The following is an 11,244-nucleotide window of genomic DNA, read 5'->3' on the forward strand; positions in this document are numbered from 1 at the left end:
TATTTGAAAATATAGTTTAAATTTCTCTTTAGCTCTTTTTCGTAGGACAGAAATTTTTCTAAAGACAATCTTAAAAATAATAAATTAATAAAAGAAAATCTTTTCAAAGAGTTTAGAATTAAGTTTTTTCATGATTACATTTTAATCTAACAAACGAAAAGTATCTTTTTTGAAAATTTAGAAATGAAAAGAAGCGTTCATGCAATATATGTTTAAGAAACTTAAGTAAGAATTTTATCAATTTCCGTCGGCTGATATTTTAATATTTTTATTTTGAAATAATTTATCCATTTTAATATCATGAGAAGTTTAATAATAATTGTTGTTACAATCATTGATTGTATTTGTTTTAATAATAATTTGAAGAAGTCTAAAAATTACGATCATTCAGTTTATGAAATGCAATTCAAGTTACATATTTATTAATAAATATTTAAACAAGTGGCTGGGTGGCGCAGTTGGTTTGTCGTCGGCCCTCTGAGCCCAAGTCTGCCGGTTCGATCCCCGGCCCAGACACCGTATTTTCGGGATGCAGAAAATCCTCAGCGGCCGTGTCGTATGATTATGCGGCATGTAAAAAATCCTAGGAGTGCGTTATTGGCTTTTGGCATCTCCGGCAAAATTAAATTCCTAGTGTACTTCAGCATCCAAATAGAATCTCGGTGATGCCATCTAGTGTGGCAGAAACTAGACGTCCATATTTTTATGGCCAACGGTATCTCTCCCATTGTGGTGGTCCTGAAAGAGTGGATACCACTTCTGGAGAACGCACTAGGTCTGCTCATCGGCAAGACTGATGGTGCTGTTCATTGAAAATAAAAAAATAAAAAAAATATTTAAACAATAGAGCGCTTCTGTAAATTTTCTGAAATGATATGGAGAGCTCATTTAATACACGTAAGAATCTCTTAGATATTATTCAAACTCCTAACATTTAAACGTTTTGTTTACTAAGGGATTCGGAAGGGCGTGTGCCAATAATGCTAAAGATGACCCTTTTCCATTTTCCTTTTCTCAGCATCTAAACAAGATATTGATTTTTTTTACACAGTATTTTTTTCATATACATGTTTACACTGTGATAGCCGTTAAAACATATCTTTGGCAGAATGTTTTCTTAAAAAGTTATGAAATGAAAGCTTTTAATTTCTTGAAAAGTTCCATCAAAAATCTTTCATAACTCACGAAGTTTTCCTGTAACGCTAAAATATTATCACAGCATACAACTGATACAATCTCAAATTTCCTAAAAAATTTCAAAACTAAGTCGCAAAAAGTTTCTTAGAAATAAAAATCATTCATTAAAAAGGTCAGTTTCAGCATCATTAATACAGTTTCTACCCACTCCCCTCAATTTCGTTGTTTTTAAATTTATGCTAAAATAAACCCAAGCATAATTCATGTGATAAATTTTTTTTAGTTGATAATTCTTGAATGATGACAAATATTTAACAATTCACAGTATTAGAATTTTTTAAAAGTGCAATTAAGCAATCATTTCATTTAAATATCTAGATTTAAAATTAAATGAATGTTTATATAAATAGATTAGCGTATGCTTGACTCATTGCTTTTAGTGCTTGTATTCCAAGTGTTTTAATTTAATTTTAATCGATTGATGGAAAAATACAAATGATATTGATCTGATTATTTATAATTGAAGAATTAAACTGCTACCACTGAGTTAAAGCATTATAAATTTGCACACTTTGTAAAGACAAAAATAAAATTGTTTGAAATTCTCTTCTATACATATTTTTTTATTCTGTGATTGGCTAGAACAATAAATTTCCTCTCATATATTCACTCAGCTATGGAAATCCTTAAAATTGCTCTTAACCATTTGCAGTTTTTAAATTCGTTTGCAGCTTCTTCAGGAATATTTACTATGCATTAAGCTTCTTATAAAATTATTACCTTAAATTATCCACTATATTTTCAGGGTTGACAGGAATACATTATAAATATTTTGATCGTTCTCCTTTCTATACTTGTTCCTTTCTATCCTAGTAAGTTTTCTTCCTATGCACTATAAGGGAACGACATGTAATTTAAGTCTGACATACATACATCAAATTTTATAAAACTTAGTTTAAATGCGGTTTAATTTCTTTTCTTTAACAGTATTCGGATGTTGTCTCCAATCCAATTTTAAATTAATCACATAATTGACTGTTTTCCTCAGAAAATGTAGAGTTTATTGATTGAATTGGAAAAATTAATTATTTTTCCTTTGCTATATTGGACATTTTAAACATTTTAGAGTTTTTTTTCCTTTTAAATTTTCAATCGTTGTGATTATTAATTTTAAAGACTTCTTTTAGACAAAATTTTCCGAAAACAGAATCTCCAATTTTTAAAGAATAAATATCTGAATTGAAACTATTTGACAATCATTCTTTTTAAATTGTATACCTTAACAAAGCAAAACATCTTTTTAATGAAAATAAATATTTCCTAAAAAAAAAAGTCAAAAATATTTTAATATTGATTAGAGAACAGCCACTAAATATGCAAATTAGATAATATATGTGTCTTTAAAAGTAAACGAAATTGTAATACTGAATAAACATCACTTTCTTCACCCAAAACTGTTTCTAAACATTGAAACTTCATCAGGTGAGTTATGTATAAACTAATATTTCCATCTATGTAAATTGAAAAATTTAAATATTAGGCATTAGGACATTTTATTTAAATACACAGTCAACGCTAGGACTATGAACAAATTTTGAATGTTTATTTCATATTCGTAATTAACGCTTTTAAACTTCTCTTTCTTGTAGTTATTCAAAATGTTACGATTTTGCTCTTAAAATTCATTATGGTAAAGGCAAAACGTTTGCGTATTAACAATCTTAAAATCAATAATTAGTTTCATAGAACAAATCTACATCATAATTCTGCACATTTTCTTTTATATGAAACTTATGCTTTCTCACTTCTTGAAACATGTGTGCAAACTTGTTTTAGGTTTCCGATTCCCTCTAATATTTTGCAACATTTTAGGTAGATATATATCTCTATGCTCTTTTTAAATAATGGTATAATTTACAATTAGTTTATCAAAATAAAAAGTAAATATTCTTTTACAAATTAGCGATGACATTTTTTTTATTTGATTAAAACAATAATATGAATTTCATTTACAATCATATAAAAGTAATACACAATAAAAATTACTCATAGTTTAATGTCAAAAATTAAATGTAAATATTAAAAAAATAACTGTACAATTTTAAAAAAAATGCATTTGATAATACACAAATCATAGGTGAGCTATTCGTTAAAATAATGTTTAAACACCTTCAATGAGACTCTCAAACTCTACATTGTCTTATATTACATCTTCCTCAAAGATGGCAATAGAATCAGTACAATCAATTAATATGAATTCACCATCAATGATGATATCAGGATCACTGGACTGTGGTTCATCAGGTGACAGCATGTCAGAGACACCACATACTGGAACACTGTTATTCAGAACGACACTATCCAGTATTTCCTTCTTAAGTGCCAATTGTTCAATCGACTGCAGGGCTCGAACTTTTCTTCTGCGGTGAATAGACTTTTTAACTCGTCCTCTGAGTACACTCCGAATTTTATCTGCTGACCTACAGGTATCCAATTCTGAAGTATCATTAATTCGGGTGGAAGGCATATGTACTCTCGTAGCCAAAGCGTCAGGTATAGGATTTCCATGCCTGTCATCATCAGAATGAGAGTTAGGCCCTTGATTGGTGTGAACTTGATTTTCCCAATTTCGAAAACATACAGGGCAAGTATTATTGTGTTTTAACCAATTGGATACACACACGTTGTGAAAAATATGCCCACATGGCAAGAGATGTGGCCAGTCAAATTCCATGCTTAAACACAGAGCGCAATCCTCAAAACCGCCAAAGTCTTTATTTCGTACAGATTTATTCCATGTGTCTTCTTCACTTGGACGGCATGCACGAGCTCTCTGCTTGAGTTTGATTCTTCTTTTATTTGAAACACTGGCACTTCTTACAGGTGCATTTGTCCCAGCCTTCAACGTGTTTGAGTCCTGGGTGTTATTGATCCTTTGAGGTGTTTCAAAAATAATTCTACGATACGAATTTCGAATTTCAAAAATTCTTGAGCGACTGCAAGTTGTCCTGATGTAAGGTAGTATTCAAAACCTGAAAATAAAGAAAGGGTACAATTAAAAATGGGCGCATAAAATTTTATTTAAAAAATTATTTTCTTCTCTGCTATGAGCAAATTCATAATAGCAAATAAGGTCGAAATGTTGATTAATTGCTAACACATTACTAATTAGTCTAATAATTTATGAAATTAGTTATCACTTAAAGTTTCAAATTTATTTATAATATTTATTATATTTAAAATTTTCCTCTATTATTTATTTACTAATTTCAATTAGTTTTAACCTACGCCATTTTTAACTTAAATTATTTTTAACAAACGCTTAACATTTAATTCTAACCTGGATGTACTAAAAATTGATCAGCTGGAATATTAACATTAACTAAATTGAGCTCCATTGGTCTATAACTCCTGCACAGATTATTCGGTTTTGAAATACATCTTGGTGCAAATAAATAATCAAATTACACCTAGATGTATATTCGATATATTATGGAACAGACCAAATATTTAATTTCAAGATAGACCAATAGCAAAATTATTACTAAAGCTCCTCGGCAGAAATTACCAATATTTCTTGGTGTTTCTATAGATTCAAAAACAAGAGCAAATATTACCATATTCTTGTAGTTTTAAACACACTTATTCTTTCAGTGTATAATTTCCGCAAATTCTACAACGAGGTATTTTAAATCTAAATAGAATAACTTTATAACAAAATGTCAGATTATCACTACAGTAAGATCCATTGTCCTTAAAAATTCTCATTAGTCTCCGATTTTACATATTGATTGATTAAATTATAAAAGGACATTTTTTAAGGCCTTTCGTTTGAATACCATCTTTAGTAGTTTAGGTAAAAACCAGACATATTTTTAATGTTCTTTAACAATGTATATAATAATTATAATTTGATTTGATATATTTATTATTATTAATGAAGCTAAGCATTTTGCAGCACTAAAAAATATCCATTTATTGATTTACTCTAGTCAAACTTTTTATTTGAAAGTTGTTAATAATACCCCTTTAATTTTGATAATTGCAATTTGATTTTTATAATAAAAAACCCTTAAAACAGCTTTCTACATGCTTATTTCAGATAGCCTCATAATTTAAACGGTGGAAACTTATTCAATTCAATGTAAAAAAAATTTGTGTTTATATTAAGGAAAATTGAATTTTTTTATTTCTAAAGACGAAGATAACATGATTAATTTAGCAAAAAACAGTGTTATTTGATGATGATTTAAAAAAAAATTTAAATATCGACTTCTTTCAAACTTTAAATTAGATCATTTTTTTGGGGGGGGAGCTCTCAATTTTTGGAAATAATATACAAAACCCTAAATAATTGTAAAGCTCCTTCTATAAAACCTGTTTCTATCTTTTCCAGGCCTATGTATAGAACAGGTTAAGAAAAAAGAGCTTATTTGTAACGTCAACCGGATAAATATTATATAATTGACTAATTAATCCATAATTAACTAATTAATTCCTTTCTTACATTGAGTAGAAATATTAATGTTCCAAGTTTGTTCCCTAAAACATCAGCTAAAGGCATGCAAAATGCCTAAAAAAAACTCCTTTTTTGACTCTTCCTATAAACTCTGTTTTCACCGTCTTTTCATTCAAGATTTCTTCAGGCTCTCAAATGCAACTTTTTTTCTGTCATAAATTAATTAGCAGGCCAACCTTCTTTTTTGAATTGTTAAAGAAAGCATATAAAAACCTGAGCAAATAAACCCTGTTTCAGCAATAGCCATAAACTCTAAAATAAACCTCAAGAAGATGATCTTCTACTCGATTCGAGAACGCTTGCCACTCTTAATTGGTGTATGACGATTCATTTTCCATTTCAGAAGTGTTACCTAGTCTTATTTTGTAAAGGCAGATTCAATCTTGATCTAAAAAGTTTGTTTATGCAAGCCTAATTCGAATCTCACAGTGCATAAACTGGTATAGTTAAATTTAATATAGTACTAAGCTTACATGGTTTGTTTACTAATCATTTATAAAGCTTGTAGGGCTTTATAATAAAGGTTGTTGCTGATATTAAAATCCACCTCGCACTGATATTTGGGATCATTGAACGGCAGAAATACAAATTGAGACAATGGAGAATCAAGAGAGGTGTTTAAACTCGCAATGATTTAAAATTTTACTTACAATAAATTAATTTCCATGTTTGCGCTCTTTAAAAGAATCAAAACAGTGATTAACTACATAAATCCTTCAATTTATACCTAAATTTACTTCTCTTTAAACATTAACACTTGATATATCACTACCTTTGATTATATCGTTCTAAGATTTTAAAATGAACTAAATGAAACTAAAGTATTTCTTTAAATCTCTAATAACCCACTTTTTAAATATTCAAGAGTATTCAATAGAGTTTCAAATTCTCAGAGATACTAAAAGCAATTTTAAACTAATTAAGAATGATTAATATATTTAAATATAACAAAAATGACTCATATTTAAAGATAATTTTTTTTATCTTTTTGCATATTCAAAAGAAAGTAATAATTTTAAACAACGCATAACCTTCAATACTAACCTAGATGTATTAAAAATTGACTAGCTGAAATATCAACACTAACTTTAGCGGGATCCATCGGTCTATAACTCTTGCACAGACTATTCGGCTTCGAAATAAATCTTGGTGCAAATAAATAATCAAATTACACAACGTTTACATTTTTAACGTTCTTTAGCAATGTATATAACAATTATAATTTGATTTGATATATTTTTTTATTATTAATGAAATAAAGTATTTTGCAGCACTAAAAAATATCCATTCATTGATTTACTCAAGTCGAACTTTTTATTTGAACGTTGTTAATAATACCTCTATAATTTTAATTTTTATAATTGCAATTTGATTTTTATAATGAAAAACCCTTAAAGTAGCCTTCTACATGCTTATTTCAGATAGCCTCATAATTTATATGGTGGGTTAGATTAAGTTAATGTAGCTAAATACATTGTAATGTTAGTTTATCATGAACTTACCAGGATGCGACTAAATTATCAAATTTATAAATTACATACTAGTTTTTAATTTCGAATCAATTTCTAAAAGAGGGAATTCGTACAAGAAATGATGTCTTAAAAAATTCCTCACCTAGCATTGTTTCAAAATGTAAGAAGTAAATAAAAATCAGAAAATAAAAAAATTCACTTCAAGCAAAATATACCGAATCAGAACAAAATATCGGAATTTACTAACATTCTGCAACAGTGATGGGAAAAAAATTATGTCAATGTCAAATCATTAAAATTTTAAAGTTGAAACTAAATAATCTACTTTAAAGTGTGATGACCCACTTTATAAATTTAAACAGTCTTAAATTGCCAAAGATATTAAAAGTAATTTTAAACTAATTAAGAGCGATTAATATATTTAAACCTAACAAAAGGACAATATTATACAAATGGTGAGAATTAAATAAAATAGTAATATCTGAATACCACTTTAATTTTCTTTCTTTTTGCATATTCTAAAGAGAGAAGTAGTTTTTAACAATGCATAACCTTCGATTCTAACCTAGATATTTTAAAAATTGATTAACATTAACTTTACAGGGGGTTCCATCGGTCTATAACTCTTGCACAGACTATTCAGTTTCAAAATAAATCTTGGTGCAAATAAATAATCAAATTTCACCTAGATCTGGTTTAAATTTTAATGGAACAGACAAAATATTTTATTTTCATATGGACCAATAGAAAAATTATTACTAAAGCCCCTCGGCAAAAATTACCATTATTTCTTGACAAAAACACGGACAAATATTACCATATTCTTGTAGTTTTGACCACACTTATCCTCTCAGTGTACAATTTCCGCAATATTCACAAATTTAAATAGAATAGTTTTGTAATAAAATGTCTGATTATCACTATAGTAAGCTTAATTGGCCTTAAAAAATTTTATTCGATTGCGATTTTACATATTGATTGTTTAAATTAAAAAATGAAATTTTTTAAAGCATTTCCTAGGAAGACAGACTTTGTTTTAAGACAGAAAACTCACTTTGGTTTAAAAATAAATTTAAGTACAAATAAACGATAAATTCAAATGTAGCAGTAAAGATGTGTGTCTACCTAAAGAATCGAAACTTTAATTATAGATTCTAAAAATGCTTAATAGGTAAGCATAATCACCCTGTCTTCCACCCTTTTCTTTGGTTTTTATGAGTTAAATAAAGCAAAGGGAGGTATCCGATTAGAAGTCATATACGATATATTGTCTGTAATTAATTAAATTAAAATCTTAGATATAACAGATACTGCATTAAGTATATACATTTTAGTTAAATCATATATAACCAGTTAAAAGTAAAGTTATTACACTTGCTAAGTATGAAAAAGGAACGCCTGGTACATTTGAACGTTTGAAAGGAACGCCTCTAAAGAGAGTATTAATTTTAAACAACGCATAACCTTCAATTCTAACCTAGATGTATTAAAAATTGATTAGCTGATATATCAACACTAACTTTAGAGAGCCCCATCGCTTTATAACTCTTGCACAAACTATTCGGTTTCGAAATAAATCTTAGTGCAAATAAATAATCAAATTACACACAGTTGTATTTCAAATTTCAATGGTACAGACCAAATATTTAATTTTGAGGTAAACCAATAGCAAAATGATTACTGAAGCTAATCGGTCTGAAATTACCGATATTTCTTGGTGTTTCTATAGATTCAAAAACACGAACAAATATTACCATATTCTTGTAGTTTTAAACACACTTATCTCTAAGTGTATAATTTCCGCAAATTCTACAACGAGGTATTTTAACTCTAAATAGAATAGTTTTATAATAAAGTGTCAGATTATCACTATAGTAAGCTCCATTGTCCTTAAAAATTTTCATTCTTCTCCGATATTACATACTGATTGATTAAATTAAAAAATTAAATTTTCTAAAGCATTCCCTTAGGAAGACAGACCTAATGTAAATTCAAATTCAAATCAATAAATTCAAATTTAGCAGTAAAGATGTGTGTCTACCTAAGGAATCGAAACTTTACTTATAGATTTTATGATTGCTTAATTAGTAAGCATAATCAGGTATATATATTTTAGTTAAATCATATATAACCAGTTAAAAATAAAGTTATTACGCTTGCTAAGTATGAAAAAGAAACGCCTAATAAACACTATATATCTTTCAAAAGTTTATTCGATCATATCACATCACTAAAAGACAAACTATGCGGTAATTTTTTACTAATCTTTACCAGTTTTGACTTACGCTTGTAACATGCTATTCTCAAATTATTTAAAAATTTATAATAAAACTATCTATAAAAATATTCACTTTAGGTACTATCTTTTCTAATTTACGTAAAATTCAAACATTTTTTGATGTTCTTTAACAATGTATACTATAATTATAATTTGATTTGACATATTTTTTTATTATTAATGAAATTAACTATTTTACAGCACTAAAAAAGTATCCATTCATTGACATACTATAGTCAAACTTTCTTATTTGAACGTAATTAATAATATTTCTGACTTTGTCCCATTTGATTCTTATAATAAAAAACTCTTAGTATAGCTTTCTACATATTTATTTCAGATTAATAAAATAGCCTCATAATGTATATGGTGGAAACCTTACTTGAAGCAATGTAATAAAAATTTGTATTTATGAAAAAAAAATTGACCTCTTATATTTCTAAAGAAGAAAATAACATGATTAATTTAGCAAAAAGCAGTACTATTTGATGATGATTTGAAACAAAAAATTTTAAATGTTTACTTTTTTTCAAACTTTAAATTTACGTAAAACACTTAGAAAACAACGCTACTAACATTGGACTTTCAGGTTGACGAAATAAATTTAAAAATCCTTACATATATTACAGAAAAAAAGTTTATTAAAAAAAAGTCAAGTCTGGAAATGACTGAATTATCAAATTTACAAACTATATATTAGTTTTTAATTTCGAATCAGTTCCTAAAAAGTGAAATGCCTACAAGCAATGACGCCTTAAAAATTTCCTTAACTAGCATTGCTTTAAATTGTAAGAAGTAAATATAAATTACAAAATAAAAAAAATCGAGCAATGACGCCTTAAAAATTTCCTTAACTAGCATTGCTTTAAATTGTAAGAAGTAAATATAAATTACAAAATAAAAAAATCGACTTCAAGCAAAACAATAGCAAAAGCTTTGTATATTGACGTTTTTTAAACTTTAAATTTACGTAAAACATTTAGAGAAGACATTACATTTGACGGGAATACCTATAAGCAATGATGTCTTAAGAAATTCCTTAACTAGCATTGCTTTAAAATGTAAGAAGTAAATAAAAATTAGTAAATAAAAAAATTGACTTCAAGCAAAATATACCGAATCTGGACAAAATATCTGAATTTACTAATATTCCGTAACAGTGATGAAAACAAATTGTGTTGAAATTGGAAAAAAATTAAGTTCTAAAAATAGTTTCAGAATCCTCTAACATTTTGCATAAAAGAGGCAAATAACTGAAAGTGCTAAAAATTACTTTTCAGGAAATTGTAAATCGCTACTAAAATATAACCTTGATATGTATTATCTATTTTATGAATAAAATCTTTTTTTATAAAAATAAAGCGAAATGCATATTAAAATAAACCACATTAATTAGAATTTATTCAACAAAAAAAGGTAAATAAATTTACTAAAACTTAGCTTCAGTTAAATACTATGCTACCGAAATGAAATCAAAAGTAACATAATTTATTAAAAACAAAAATTTACCCCTTAAACTATACAGCAAATTGAAGTCTAAATAGCATTAAAATGGTGTAAACAGGAAGAAGAGAGAAACGTTTTTATTTTTTAAAGTGATAAACTCACTGATAGTTCTGAAATTCTCATGTTAACAAGATGAAAAAAGAATATTAAATAGTTCAAGATTCACAAATAAATAAAAATATCGTTTAAATGTGCTTACCTTTTCAACACAGAGGTATTAGACGTCAAATATCCCTATAGCGTCCTGTAGCCTATAATTCGTATTCTTCGACAGTTCACTGTACGGCTCACAATTTTCTACAACAAATATTTCTTCACCACGAAATGATTCT

This window comes from Parasteatoda tepidariorum, chromosome 10 (genome assembly GCF_043381705.1).
Source record: "Parasteatoda tepidariorum isolate YZ-2023 chromosome 10, CAS_Ptep_4.0, whole genome shotgun sequence".
Taxonomy (NCBI): domain Eukaryota; kingdom Metazoa; phylum Arthropoda; class Arachnida; order Araneae; family Theridiidae; genus Parasteatoda; species Parasteatoda tepidariorum.